The sequence below is a fragment of the Takifugu flavidus genome, chromosome 16 (genome assembly GCF_003711565.1).
Source record: "Takifugu flavidus isolate HTHZ2018 chromosome 16, ASM371156v2, whole genome shotgun sequence".
In the NCBI taxonomy this organism is placed as follows: Eukaryota; Metazoa; Chordata; class Actinopteri; order Tetraodontiformes; family Tetraodontidae; genus Takifugu; species Takifugu flavidus.
The window spans coordinates 8,468,286-8,479,010 of NC_079535.1; the positions used below are offsets into that span (position 1 = coordinate 8,468,286).

At 47.2% G+C, this 10,725-nt stretch overlaps 1 long non-coding RNA gene across 1 annotated transcript; it reads left to right on the plus strand.

Annotated features, from left to right (window-relative positions):
• Positions 1-8,641: 8,641 nt before the first annotated feature.
• LOC130540268 (uncharacterized) lies at positions 8,642-10,138 on the plus strand. Its single transcript, XR_008954346.1, has 3 exons — positions 8,642-9,226; positions 9,555-9,622; positions 9,702-10,138. It is a non-coding gene; the product is annotated as an uncharacterized LOC130540268 (long non-coding RNA).
• Positions 10,139-10,725: the final 587 nt, after the last annotated feature.

Consider the following 10,725-nt stretch of genomic DNA (forward strand, 5'->3'; position numbering starts at 1 on the left):
AAAGTAGTAAACATCAAACCCAGACTGAGTGTGACCTGTTGGAGAACAGACCTTTATCTGCCACATTAAATATGGATGCGCTAAAATCACGCCGCTTGCTTCCGGTTCAGAATGAAAGGGATAAAAACACACTTTCAGGCCCACGCGGACCGCACCATCTCGGTGTAATCGGTGTAATTTCCGTGATTTTCCCTCCAGGAGCCGTGTTATTCTAAACCCAAACAGTCAGTTGAGAAAATATTTAGCAGATTAAAGCTGTGAGCGACAACGAGCAGCAAGTGAATTTTAAATTGATCCTCCGATACAAATTAAATCAGATATTTGCATGATTGTTCTACCTCATTTCTCTGAAATCTGATTCTGGTTCTTTACTCCAGCTTCAAGTCCAAGAGGACATTTTGATGCTGGACAAGGTCAATATCACTTTTAAACTGTATAAATCCAGCAGAGGCCTCGAATGTGCAACAAATAGACCCGATAATATCAGGCGAATACATAATCAGGCAACTGGGATCATTTTCCAGACTTAAGCGGAACCACGTGTTCTTTCTGTGACTCCAGGTGTGGAAGCGGAGCCCGAAGATCCCGGCGTTCTTCCTGAGCGCTGCAACAACAGATAGATATAAAGAGATAAAGAGTGTGGCAACAGTTCTTTTGCCTCAGGTGAGACATCTGTTACTGTCGCGATATGACGGAGGGAATGGAGATCAGAGAGGGCGCGCTGAAGGACGGGCTGGCGAGGACGGGCTGGCGAGGACGGGCTGGCGAGGACGGGCTGGCGAGGACGCACACGCGCTGCTGAGGCGGCGCTTTTATCACAATAACAGCAATGTGTTAGCAATGCATTGAAAACACACGCATGGACGTACTGGCAGCTGCCATTTACCTTCGCTTTGATGCACAAATCTCTGCAGCGAGTGATGTGTTCGGACCCACTGGCGATCGGTGCTAAAGCAAGCAAACTGGTTGAGAGCGCCAGAGAGCTGTGTGTGTGAGTGTGTGTGTGTGTGTGTGTGTGAGTGCACTGAGGTGGAGCGGATTAGCCTGACAGCCTTATTGGCATGCTGGTGGAGTGCCTCCGCCTCTGAATACAGCAATATTTCGCCGCCACCCTCGTGAAAAGCAGGTGCCACTCAGCAAACGAGGCCAAAATCAAACCTCTCTCCTCAAAGCGCAGATGGTGCAGGACTAAATAATGATTCCGCCGCTCTGATCCTTCCCAAATCCCAACAAACGCCTATTTCGGCGAGGGGAGATCATACCCGGCAGTAAACTGTTGCTGCTCGGGTTGATAATGAGTTCGGCTGAAAACATGCGTGAGACTTATCGCCAGCTCAGGGTTACGTGCCGGCTCACGCTGGAATACCCAGAGCACCTGCAGCTACTCTATTTCCTGCTCTGGCCTGCAGGCACCATTTGCTGAGAGGTAGCTTCCATTCTCACCTTACACTGACACTTATTGTGCGCCAGACTCGGGCCCTTCTTTCAGAGTAATGGTGCGACCTCACGGAGGGCCACCACACACGAGGGTTCCAGGGGAGAGCCTCGCTCGCTGTCTGGAAGCAATAACACATCTTTCAGGCATATTTCATATTGGGCTTGATATTATAAGAGGCTATTTTGGTGCAGATTATCTCATTTGTTTCAGTCACAGCAGGGACAAGACCTTTTCGAGGGGCTTGGATTCACACCTGACTTAAAGTAGACTCGTGCTCGACCACATGATTGTAAACCGACGCATCTCACCCAATTTCACAGGCGCAAACGCCTTCAGGTGACCTTTAAACTAGTTTATCCTCATCGTCCTGTCCCTTTCTTTCACTGGGTTCCAGTCTCATCTGTCCGTGCCCACGCCCCAAAGTGACACTTGGTCTCGGGGGGTTAACACAAAGCCTAATGACTTGGAAAAGTGACAGTCCAATTCAAAGCCATAAATGGGATCAGAGAGAGAGGAAAATAAATTCAACAGCGGGCTCCGTCACAGCCACACAGAGAGGTTCCATCAGCGCCCCTGTGACCTGCTGGATCACCGTATTTACCAAAGAACCCAGAGTGGATGCTGGATAAAGGCAGCACTGAGAGCCACGCAGCCAAAAATCGATGTATACAGCTACTGGATATATGACATTTGAGTTTGAAAGGCTTTAAAGGATAGGAAGTACCACAGCAGCAGAATGTATCAGCAGCAGCCTGATTTCTTTGGGATATATATTTATTTAGCCATGGCTGTTAGATTTCCAGCATCTTAATGGCAGAAGATTCACTGTCTTGTCACAGAGTTTATAGTCCTGCCAGTGTTTTGGGATCCTGGGGGGGCTCGCTGCAACACGCTGACAGCATTTTATCCATTTAGCTGAAAGTGAAAGAAGAGTGCCTTCCAGTTTTATGATCTTATCCCATTTGGCAAGATTTCTGTCACTCCTGGTATGTCTGACGCCCAGGGCATGGAAAACAGAAATTATGCTGGCTGTTTTCCTCTGCCTCTCTCTCTCTCTCTCTCTCTCTCTCTCTCTCTCTCTCTCTCTCTCTCTCTCTCTCTCTCTCTCTCCTCTCTCTCTCTCTCTCTCTCTCTCTCTCTCCGTCTGTGTACATGTGAACGCTAGAAACACACCTACACACTAAAGTGTCTGCACACTAGAATGTTGGATGTGTGGGTGTGAGCCCCGAGTCCCTGGCCTCCGCTTATAAAAATGAAATAGCGGCTATTGGACTGCTATACCTGTCATTGCCAAGCCCCTCAGCTACACAGCTTCCCTCTCCCAGACATCCTTCTCCCTGCTGCCCTCGCTGTTCTGCTACGTGCAGAATGAATCAGCAGGTCAGACGTAAAGTTCTCTGGAATCGGGTCCAAACCGTGGCACCAACTAACTCCCAGAAAAAGACCCCCTCCCCCCCAGTGTTGTGAATGAGTACACAAGAATAATTGCAATTAATATAAAAACCCCAGATTGTGTTGACACAAAATAATCTATACCTAAGCCATGACCACAAGCTGCCCCCCACAGTTTGTTTGTTTACCTGCCTGGGGTGAAATAGGTGAAAATTGCGGCAAATGCAGCCAACAATGTGGAGAGAGGAGACAGACTTGTGCACTAATAACACCGTCTGATCAAATAAATCTTCCCGAAGGAGGTTGAAAAGATGCATGCACACGCATCTCCTCCTCCAGGGAGGGGCAGATCTGTAGGAGCTCTTTGGCTCAAGGTGCATCTTCCATTTGCTTCCATTAGCAAGCATGCTAAGGCGGATCATTCTAAACACCGCGGCAGAGTAATTCACAAACTTCACCTCTGTTTCTGTAACTGATGAGTCTACTTATCTGTTGGATAATCTGTTCTATCAATTATTGGTCATTTTGAACCTGAGACGCGAGCTCACTGAACCTGTACCAGGACAACGGGTTTGCAAAACACTCTCATTACTTTACTAATGAGTCACGAGGGGCAGAATTCATTCTGGACTGTTCACTTTCTCCCTGTTTCCAATTACTTTAAATCAAAACTAGGGGCTTTATGTACGGCCTCGGCTGAAGCATCTAACCGTGGTGGTCGTGGAAGGTTAAGAGACGGTGCTGGAGGATGATTACATGTCTGCACAGCGTGCTGGAGTCAGCAGGTGTCCTGCCACGGTGCACATCACTGATCACTCTCAGACAGGTAAGAACTGCCGACCTTTTCTCTTCTTCACACACATCACTCCTCTATAGGAGAAGCCAAACACTCCACAGGCTGAACAAACACTCTGCGAATACCTCATCACAACCCTTTCTGGGTGTTTCGAAATCTAGTTCCTTCTCCACAGCTCGCCGGTAAACCCCCAACAGCGCCCGGGAACCACCGCCGCCATCATTGGCTGCCGTGACTGACAGCGTTGAGTGGTAACAGATACGTGCGCGCCCGTTTATCCTCCATCTGCGGCGGCATCTGTTTCTTATTGTGCTCTCAGTGCGTCTGCCAGTGTTTGGCAGCGACACACTTTCAGTGTTATTTCTGTCTGAACACGAGAGGATTACTGAGGAGGCTGGTTTCTGTCTGTAACAGTTTACCAGACAGTTTTGAAAGCAACGTAGATTTTAAGACGTCTAATATTCGTTGAACTCAGGGCAGGTACATCTGACTGCAGCCATAAACGAATGTCCTCTTATCCCACAAAGAACAACGTGTCACACAGGGTCAGTACGAACCTCCTCTTCCATGTTGGTCTTCTACAAGGTCATGTTTGATGCTCAAGGGTCAGATTATGGTAATTAGGTAATGGTTTGGATAGACCTCCAGCTGATGTCATGGATGAGACGCTTTAATTTAATAGCAACAGTGCGCTTGACTGCGTTGCTGTAGCGCCAGCATGAACTCCGCACAACCACCCACGTCGGAAAATAATAAACACAGTGTTTTGTTTTGTTTTTCTCTTCTGCTCTTAAATTTGAGCGTGATCACAATTTATTCCAATAAGTTGTTAATTTAATGCCGGACAGAACAGCTTTTCGTAGTTCTTGGCGCCCTCCTGGTGGTCGTAGCCTATTTCCCCTGCAGCGTACTCACAGGCGCTGTGCTGGCAGCCCTTTATGAACATCCTGCCTTTGAGCAGGGCACAGATTGAAGAGTAATGGAGCCTGTGAAATAAAAAAAAAGAAAAGAAAGGGGGACCGCTCGCTATGCTAAAAGAATGAGAAGTGAGATTCAGCACACATCATTTCACGCACGGGACCAGAGTCGGGAGAATCTGTGCATTTACACAGGTGGAACCTTCGCTGGCTGCGGTGGGGGAGGGGCCGCTGAGCCAGCCATGAAATGAACTATTTCTGAGGCGTATCGCCTCCACAACAGCGTGGCCTCACACACCTGCAAGGCGACACATTCCTGCGGTGTTAAACCTCAATGTTGACATATGATTCATGCCAACAATGGAGTTTAATCCACATATCAGAAAAAGGCGTAAACACGGTGCCCTCAGATTAATTTTTACTGTGTTTTCGACTCGATGGTGTGGTTGATTACCTGGAAATGGCATCAGCAACCAAAACAACCGCCGTGGTTATTCACATTAGTGCTCTAGGTACAGCCTGTCCTGTTATTTAGAGTTCATTCCAGCGGTGAGCGATGCTAAAAGGAGGATTTTCACTCAGAAACCGCAGCCGTTTGAAGCAGCTTATTAACAAACAACTTCACATGAAGCATTACATCTATGCGTAGCACACATCAGACACCGTAAATTGGCCTATTTGTTCGATAAAAACCAAACCAAAACGGGAAGCATTTAGAACATTTTTCCCCATACATAATATACTGTACCATCAGTCGACATGATTCCCAGATTTCGGAATGTCCATATCAATGTAATCGCTGAGCTGAAATAAGGAGACAGAGACAGCAGTGGTGGACACTATTACAACAGGGTTAAATATAATAACAGTAAATCCCTTTACCTTTAAACATATACAGAATAAAAAGTCTTATTTCTGCAGCCATGTCTGGTTTCATAAACTGAGCTGCACGAGTTACAGACTGTGAGGCTGCAGCTAATGAGCCTGAGGTGAGAAGGGAAGAGGAGTGGGACAAGGGTCGGGCTGGTGTGCTGTCTGAAGGGGGTGATGATTGAAAAGTGTGGATTAAACTTGAGGTAGTGCTTTTTGATTAAAATGAGAGGCCAGACATGGCGGCGCTCCAGTCATTTACCACCCTGATTGCATGTCTGCCATGTTCCTGTCAGACACACTACTCCATCAGAGGCCTTTTGTTTGGGAAGGGTTCTCCATTTAGTTGGCAGCTCTTCCCTGGAGAACACAAATGGAAGAGGAGGGGGGATGACAAGTAAAAATGTCCTCAAACTTCAGATTTCAAAGGTCCTGCCCTGTTCTCTTCCCTCAACAGTGAAGGTAAGAATAGCGTTTGTCCTGTAATTAAACCAGCCCAGTTGCAGCCGAAATCCGTTTTGTTACTAAAGTTATTGTTTGTGCAATTCCAAAGATCAATCTAACTCCTATTTCTTTGGAATAAAGGATGTGAATAAGGCCGGAGGTGGACTGAGGGATGTGGCTCTTCTTAATTTTACTCCACTTGCTCAAATTAATAGACTCAATAACATCTTGTTGGGACATTTTAAAGAAATCGGAAAAATTTATTGTACACCTCTGGGTTGCCTCTGCATTCTCTTTATCCCAAGTGCTCCTAAATAAATGGGCCCCATTCTGGTGTCAAACCAGGAGGTCTGGCCTCTGCGGTGACCCCAATGTACCCTGTCAGACTAGACAATGATGCGGGGTCACCTCCTCATTGCCCAGGACAGATGGCGGGGTCGCCTCTATGGCCGCCACCATTGCCAAGGTCACCTCCCCTGCTCTCCCCCTGCACCTGCACCCCAATAGTCCCGCCATCATCTTTATTCCAGTGATGGCTTGCCTGCACCCCTGTGCAGGCCCTTCCCCCGCAGCTCCTCCCTCCTAATGTTAACAGGGGAAAATGAAGCATTTAGATTCTGCTGGTGTGTGTCACTATACACCACCTGCAAACTAATGCCTGTAGTACAACGGTGTAAATACGAAGCCAACTGGTCAGTGGGTGGGGGGGAAATCAACGGGAGACATTTTGGCGTGTTGATGAATCTATTTCTGCAGTCAGGGTCAGTCTGTTTTCCATAACGAAGACACAACGCGTGAAAGAGGAAAGCAGAGAAATGGGAAAGTAATCAAACCGTGCTGAAAACAACGCTAAATTATAGCATTTGCCTCCCGTCCGCGCCCAAATCAATGGGTACCCCTGTCACTGAGGAAACGGGAGCCCACAGCATCGTGGGAGGAGTATTGACAAGTGGCTGTGATCCATGAGACAGGCTACCTGTCACCACCACCGAGCCCCCCCCATGCTCGACCACCAGATCAATGCAGAAAGACACCAATGGCCCCCCCTCTGCAAAACTAATTATCTGAGCATTTTACACTGCCAAGTCCCCTCCGCCCTTTGTTTATGCAGGCTGCAAGTAGTACAACAGTCAATAAAGAACTGGGGGAGGCTCCAGTGATGTGGGGGGGGGGGGGGGGGTCGTTTTAAATAAGCCTCTAGTGCAAATGAAAAGTGCAGCAGAGGCAGGAAGACGTGCGTGTCCAAGCGAAACTGTTGGATTTTCCAGAGCCCAGAGCTCCAGCACAGACTGTTCCTCCAGACTTCCTCCCAGGCTAAGACTAAGCGAGCTGCCAAACTACTCCAGCCATCGATTACCCATAAGTGCCGCGCTGCCGGGTCTTTATACCACCTCAGTACGCACAATTAGGCCCCTGTGAATATTTATGACAGGTTCGAAGTCCCACAGGTGTCGCAAAGTTGCTCTAATCAGAATTCAGAGGAAGCTCCTGCTCTGCGTCGACCGCCTCGTGGTCTACCGAGGGCTGTAAAAGCCGAGGCGCCTGGTGGGCTTCTGACCGTCTGGTCCGCCACCGCTCAGCCTCTGCAAACGCTACGTTAAAGTACTCAACGTACAAATAAAATGGTTTGTTGTTTGGAATCATTATTGATGTTGCTATTGAAGCCTCACTGGTGTTGTGATGAGCACACTTTATAAATTCAAATCGTGTTTAGTGTTTCGCTCTGAACGTTTCTACCACTAGGGGGCGTCTGAGCGAACTCATACCACGCCATAACCTCAAAGGATCACATGTGACCAACCTAGCAGCCATGTCGTCAAGACTAGTCCTGAATGGGTAATTGTAAGAGCACAGGAGGGTGATTTATCATTATCAAGGATTTGTTTCAGGATATCTGTGTGACATTGGGCTGACGCCTGGGGAGTGACAGGTGTGATGGACTGGGGCCGTGACAAGATTCTAATTCAATTCTCTGAGACGCTCAAATGTTGGGTTTTCATTAGCTGTAAGCCACAATATGTGAGTTTCACTCTCTGAATTTAATGACCGAAAGAAATCAACTTTGTGATGATGGTCTGCACCGATATCTGACAGTGGGAACATCTTGAATCGCCCTCATTTGCTTGAAAGTGTGGAGAGATTAATGATGGATGGTCAGTTTCCCGTAGGTGTCCAGCCTGTAAAAGGCCTGAACATTCGAATTCAAACCCTGATTTCCCTCAGCTCAGAGGCGGTGAGTCCTCCTGGTATAATTAAGCTGGCCAAACGTGCGCAGTGATGTGTTTGGTCAGTGGCAGCTGATCTATTGATTCCTGACCATCGCTGCCAGGAACCTTCATTATCATTCACTGATGTCACATCAGAGTTGCTCCGACGACTCCGGCCTTTGGCGAACCGATCGCGTGTTTGTTTTCTCCTGTCTCGGACAACAGCTTCACAGAATATCACCCAGTGTTTGCATGAAGCACTGATGTCTTCTTACAACATTTACGTTATCAAGCAACAAGATAATTACCCAAGATATTCAACAATAATTGGGAGATATTTTTGGTTGAAGCGATCGGTGGTTTATGGCCGTAAATGTTACAAACAGGTCTCAGACTGGCCGCGCAGCTTTATTTGCCTCACTGGCATTCAGAGGTGGGGGTGGTGCCAGGAATTTATGGCTCAGAGGCTTTTTACACAGGTTTATTTAATGCTCCGCTCATTGAATTGTTAATGACAAGGCTCGTTTTCTCCTCGTCAGAAAACAAACAGTTGGACGCAGGCTGGCAGACATTTCTGTCTCTGATTCCTCTCTCCTGTTTTAATTGTTTCCTTTCGTACATTTCTGGTAAACAGCGTGTGTCTAGCTGACAAACTTCCACCACCCTACAGGTATGCAGACAATTAGAAAAGCCTCTCTGATTTGGTGTAATTCCCCGCAGCTGTTCGGCTGAGGGGAGGAGGGTGGCGGTGCTTTTTAATCAGCGCCGACGCTGGAAGCTCCCATGTGTGACCGACGCCCTCAGACAATCTAAAATGAGTCAAGAAAAATAAGAGTTAGTGTAAGGCTCCCTCACAGTCAGCCTGGTTCTCCTCTCCGGGCTGCCTCTGTCATGTGGAGCTGGGCTGGTGACCCCGGCCCCGCTGTTATCTCCCGACAACAGCCGGTGCAGGGCAAGAGAATGCAAATGCTACCTTAAATTTTACCAAACAATACCAATCTATCACCTGAGATATTTACGAAAAATTGCTAATAATAACTTTTAGTTGACAAGCTAATCTAACAGAAAGTGCATATACAGAGCAGTTGAACCACAGGACCTGGACGTGATGTCCTGCACCAAATCCTGATCAGGGATTAATCCTGATCATCTTTAAACGAAGGTGAGCATCTCATCTGCACAAAAAGGGCATTGTTTTCTCATCAGCAGCGTCTATTGTCGTGCCAGTTCACCTCGGGGGGTGGCTAACTTGCTAGCTCCTACTGACTGCTGTTGTCGGTGAGGTCATAGATCAACCAGACACAACTCTAATATTAACAAATGTACGAATTGCCACCTATTGCAGCAGAGTGGACACGATTTCGTGCACATCGGGACAAAGACAGTGGTCCGGCTAAACAACCCTCAAATTCCCAAAACCAGAATGTTGTTTTCTCAGTGATTGTTTTGGGGCTAAAACAAACACCCCTGAAACTCCCTGTCGTTCTTAGCGCAGGAGCAGGAAGTCTCCTCCGCCTCTCAGCACTGCAGGAAGACACTCTTTGTTCTGAAGACAGCGGTGAGAATCTTTGGCAACATCAAAGAGTTGCTTGCTGTTTTTCCAACCTGACTTCTAATGAGAAACGACCGTCCTGCAGGAGCGCGATTACAGCGGCTTCATTAGGGGGGTGAGCCGTGAGGAACCGTCGCCTTTGGGAGCTCCTCTTCAACAGAGGAACGGCAGTCACCGGAGATCAGGTCTGTTAGCGATGAGTGACTGAGTTAAAACGCTTCTCTCTGGACTTTTGATCTTGTGAAGCAACAATAACGAGCTGTTGCTCCTGTAAAAAGAAGAATCCTAGGAAGATATCGCAAGTGTGTTCAAAGATTACATGTAAAACCACAAAGGCTGACAGCTTCCCCGAGCTGTAAGGGTGAAGAGAAGCAGCCTGTGCAGCTCAAATGTTTCCTAATTGCTTCAATTGCTTTGAAAAAACAGAGAAAAAGATCCAGTTAGCATAGCGGGCTACTAAAGGCAAATCCAATAAAAGACAGAGGGGAAATGGAAACAACTCTCACCTGTATTTCATCAGTGGGTTTATTCTTACCAATCATTTCCAAACACATGTCTCATCGGTCCACTTTATTTACAGCCTGGACAACCCATAAAAAGAGATTAATTAATACAACAGCTGATTTATCAGGCGGTTTGTGGGTTAATTGCCTCACGTTTGCACGTGTGTGGGCATGGGAGTGTAAAGCTGCTGCAAACTGTGAGATGTATTATCTGAAAAACGCAGTTTTCCACCTGCTCGGGAGGTTTTTCGACATAATCACTCAGTGAGACCACCTCCATAAACGATCCCCAACCCTTAAATGGAGAGATTCAAACATCCCTCCCACCCCCGTGCCATCCGTCTGTAATTATTTGGGTTGTGTTAGGTTTCCTGTTGAAATGAGCAGTGTTTTATGATAATTCTTTTAGATAAACCTTGTTGCTGAGGGAGATAATTATCCCAATTATTCAGGCTCTGGTACCCAGGATGCATTGGCCACAGCCTTCCGTTTGCTCGGGGCCATTCTTACCCACAAGTGGAAATAATTGAAATGTAGCAGATGTTTAATTATTCTTATTTTAAACAGGATAGACTGTCGCGAGTGTGTTCTTCTAACACCAAAATC